Source organism: Arachis ipaensis, chromosome B6, assembly GCF_059453495.1.
Source record: "Arachis ipaensis isolate K30076 ecotype BB chromosome B6, ASM5945349v1, whole genome shotgun sequence".
Taxonomy (NCBI): Eukaryota; Viridiplantae; Streptophyta; class Magnoliopsida; order Fabales; family Fabaceae; genus Arachis; species Arachis ipaensis.
Window position 1 is genome coordinate 81963271 of NC_142441.1, and position 4714 is coordinate 81967984.

At 33.6% G+C, this 4714-nt stretch overlaps 1 non-coding gene across 1 annotated transcript; it reads right to left on the reverse strand.

Annotated features, from left to right (window-relative positions):
* Positions 1-4164: 4164 nt before the first annotated feature.
* On the reverse strand, positions 4165-4272 carry LOC148561524 (small nucleolar RNA R71). Its single transcript, XR_015887157.1, has one exon. It is a non-coding gene; the product is annotated as a small nucleolar RNA R71 (small nucleolar RNA).
* Between the last annotated feature and the right edge of the window lie 442 nt (positions 4273-4714).

Sequence of the window (4714 nt, forward strand, 5' to 3'; positions counted from 1 at the left end):
GGCTCCAAGGAGGACGACGAGAAAGGACGGCGGTGGCTCCTCGTGGTGGTCGCTCTCCTCCTTTCGGCGACGTCAGTAGCGATGACAGACCCTTGAAGCGGCGGCGGCAGAACGCGAATGAACGACGGCGACGCAGGCTTGGGCTCTATGGACGGGACAGCGCTGCGAAGCAGCTCGACGGCGAGCTCCAGGGAGGCGGCACGGCGAACAGCATCCACCCTTCTCCGTCAGACGTGCAGCTTCGGCCCTCTCCCTTTTCCTTGCAACAGCAACGGTGACCATGGTAACACGGCGGGATGAGGCTGGACGGCAGCGCTGCAGCTCAGTAATGGCGACACAGTGGCAGCTCGCGGGCTTCTCTTCTTCGTGCATCTCTCTCTCTCTCTAATTTCTCGTTTTTGAAATTATTGCACTGAAGGGGTGAAAGGGGGTGGAGTGCGGCTATGGTGAAGGGTGCTAAGGGTTAGGGTTTTTTGTGAATTTGGGAATTAGGGTTTCTGATTTCCAATTTGGGAATTAGGGTTAGAAATTAGGGATTTTATAAAAGAATATGGATAGATATGAATAGATATTTTGATAAAATTGAAGGGTAGAGTAATTTTAAAATCAAATATACTTTATTAAAAATATTTAGAAACATTATTTATCAACATATTGCTAAGTTGAATTAATTATTTCTAATATAAATTATAAAATAAGCATATTAATCACATTTTCATAAAGTATAGTTTAAACTCAAAATATTAATTATTCAAATTAAATGATATCACTTTTCATTATTTTTCTATTACCAAACTTTATTTTCAATTTATAAAATAACTAATTATAATAAGAATTGTGCATAAATATTGACTGACTTAAACATAAAGCATTTATGAAAATCAAACTAATCATTTCTAATAAATTAATCTCCAAGAGTACAAATTAATAAAATAGAACATAATTCATTCATAATAGAATTTATTTAAATTAAATTATATAATTCTTTCTTATTTTCCAATTACCAAAATTATAATTTCAATTATACCAAAGATCCAATAAAGATTATATAAAAATTCTAATTAGTTTAAACTCCAATTATCATAAAACTCTATTTAATTACCTCTAGCTAAATAATTTTCTTAAAACATAATTGTCAACAAATATAATAAATTACAAATAACTAATCATTTGATTTTCAAAAACTAGGGTTGTTACACTCAGCCCAAGCACACACCAAGTAGGCCCCGGAAGTGGATTTCTGCATCATTTACTCATTTCTGTAAACCCTAGTAACTAGTTTAGTATAAATAGGACTTTTTACTATTGTATTTAGATCTTCGGATCATCTTTTGATCATGTTTTGATGATTGAACCCTCCTTGGGAGGCTGGCCATTCGGCCATGTCTGGACGGCCATTCTTGAGATTCGGAAAGTCTAAACCTTGTCTGTGGTATTCCGAGTAGGATCTGGGAAGGGATGGCTACGACGAGCTTCAAACTCGCGAGTGCTGGGCGTAGTGACAGACGCAAAAGGACCAATGGATCCTATTCCAGTATGATCGAGAACCGACAGATGATTAGCGATGCAGTGACAGCGCATTGGACCATTTTCACTGAGAGGACAGGATGTAGCCATTGACAACAGTGACGCCTAACAAACAGCTTGCCATAGAAAGGAGTATGAATGATTGGATGAAGACAATAGGAAAGCAGAGGTTCAGGAGGAACGAACGCATCTCTATATGCTTATCTGAAATTCTCACCAATGAATTACATAAGTATCACTATCTTTATTTTATATCTTATTTATCTTTTAATTATTAAATCTCTATAATCAATTGAATCCGCCTGACTGAGATTTACAAGGTGACCATAGTTTGCTTCAAGCCGACAATCTCCGTGGGATCGACCCTTACTCACGTAAGGTTTATTACTTGGACGACCCAGTGCACTTGCTGGTTAGTTGTGCGAAGTTGTGACAAAGAACTAAGATTATGAACGTGCGTATTAAGTTTTTAGCGCCGTTACCAAGGAATGAACCGTCACGATTTCCGCACACCAAGTTTTTGGCGCTGTTGCCGGGGATTGTTCAAGTTTGGACAACTGACAGTTCATCTTGTTGCTCAGATTAGGTAATTTTATTTTAATTTTAAGCTTTTTATTTCTTATTTTCGAAAAAATTTTTTTTTCTTCTTTTTCGTTTTTCCCAAAATAATTTTCGAAAAAAAAAAAAACCAAAAAAATTAACAAAATCATAAAATCAAAAATAATTTGATGTTTCTTGTTTGAGTCTAGTGTCTAATTGTAAGTTTGGTGTCAATTTCATGCTTTTAACTTTTCTTAAATTTTCGAAGAACACATGCATTGAGTTTCTTTCTTGTTCTTCATAATCTTCAAGTTGTTCTTGGTAAGTCTTCTTGTTTGATATTCATATTTTCTTGTTTTGTGTCTTTTGTTGTTTTTCATATGCATTTTTGAATTCATAGTGTCTAAAAAATTAAAAATTTCTAAGTTTGGTGTCTTGCATGTTTTCTTTTCTTGAAAAATTTTCAAAAATAAGTCTTGATGTTCATCTTGATCTTCAAAGTGTTTTTGGTGTTCATCTTGACATTCATAGTGTTCTTGCATGCATCATTTGTTTTGATCCAAAACTTTCATGCATTGAGTCTTTTTATTGTTTTTCTCTCTCATCATTAAAAATTCAAAAATAAAAAAAATATCTTTCCCTTTTTCACTCATAAATTTTGAAAATTTGAGTTGACTTTTTCAAAAATTTTTAAAATTTAGTTGTTTCTTATGAGTCAAATCAAATTTTCAATTTAAAAATTCTATCTTTTTCAAATCTTTTTCAAAAATCAAATCTTTTTCATTTTTCTTTTATGAATTTCGAAACTTTCAAAATTATTTTCAAAATCTTTTTCTTATTTTTATTTCATATTTTCAAAATTAATACTAACAATTAATGTGATTGATTCAAAAATTTTTAAGTTTGTTACTTGCCTATTAAGAAAGGTCCAATCTTTAAATTTTAAAATCATATCTTTTTGTTTCTTGTTAGTCAAGTAATCAACTTTAATTTTCAAAATTAAATTTTTTTTTAAAATTTCTTTTTCAAATCTTTCTCAAAATAAGTTTCAATCACATCTTTTTCAAAATCAATTTCAAAATCTTTTCTAACTTCTTTTCTAACTTCTTATCTTTTCAAAAATTAAGTTTCAAATCTTTTTCAATCAATCTTATCTTTTTGTTTGATTCTTATCTTTTTCAAAACTACCTAACTAATTCTCTCTCTCTAATTTTCGAAAATCACCCCCTCTTTTTCAAAATTCCTTTTTAAATTAACTAATTGTTTTAAATTTAATTTAATTTGATTCAATTTTATTTTCCTTTCTTAATTTTCGAATTTTAACTTTAATTTTTAAATTAAAAATAAAAATATTTTTCTTTTCTTTTCAATTATTTTCGAAAATTCCTCTCTTTCATCTCCTTCTAATTATTTTATTTATTTACTAACACTTCTCTTCATCTAAAAATTCGAACCCTCTCTTTCGAATTTCTCTTCTTCTATTCTTTTCTTCTTCTACTCACATAAAGGAATCTCTATACTTTGACATAGAGGATTCCTCTTCTTTTTTGTTCTCTTCTTTTTCATATGAGCAGGAACAAGGATAAGAACATTCTTGTTGAGGCTGATCCTGAACCTGAAAGGACTCTGAAGAGGAAGCTAAGGGAAGCTAAAGCACAACTCTCTGGAGAAAATCTGACTAAAAATTTCGAAAAAGAAGGAGACATGGCCGAAAATAATAACAATGCAAGGAAGATGCTTGGTGACTTTACTGCACCAAATTCCAATTTACATGGAAGAAGCATCTCAATCCCTGCCATTGGAGCAAATAATTTTGAGCTGAAACCTCAATTAGTTTCTCTGATGCAACAGAACTGCAAGTTTTGTGGACTTCCATCAGAAGATCCTTTTCAGTTCTTAACTGAATTCTTGCAGATCTATGATACTGTTAAGACCAATGGGGTTGATCCCGAGGTCTACAGGCTTATGCTTTTCCCATTCGCTGTAAGAGACAGAGCTAGAATATGGTTAGACTTTCAACCTAAAGACAGCCTGAACTCTTGGGATAAGCTGGTCACAGCTTTCTTAGCCAAGTTCTTTCCTCCTCAAAAGCTTAGCAAGCTTAGAGTGGATGTTCAAACCTTCAGACAAAAAGAAGGTGAATCCCTCTATAAAGCTTGGGAGAGATACAAGGAACTGACCAAAAAGTGTCCTTCTGACATGCTTTCAGAATGGACCATCCTGGATATATTCTATGATGGTCTATCTAAACTATCAAAGATGTCATTGGACCATTCTGCAGGTGGATCTATTCAACTAAAGAAAATGCCTGCAGAAGCTCAAGAACTCATTGACATGGTTGCAAATAACCAGTTCATGTACACTTCTGAAAGGAATCCTGTGAGTAATGGGACGCCTCAGAGGAAGGAAGTCCTTGAAATTGATACTCTGAATGTCATATTGGCTCAGAATAAAATATTGACTCAGCAAGTCAATATGATCTCTCAGAGTCTGAATGGATTGAAGGAATCATCCAATAGTACTAAGAGGCGTCTTCTGAAGAAGAAGCTTATGATCCTGAGAACCCTGCAATAGCAGAGGTGAATTACATGGGTAAACCCTATGGAAACACCTATAATCCCTCATGGAGAAATCATCCAAATTTCTC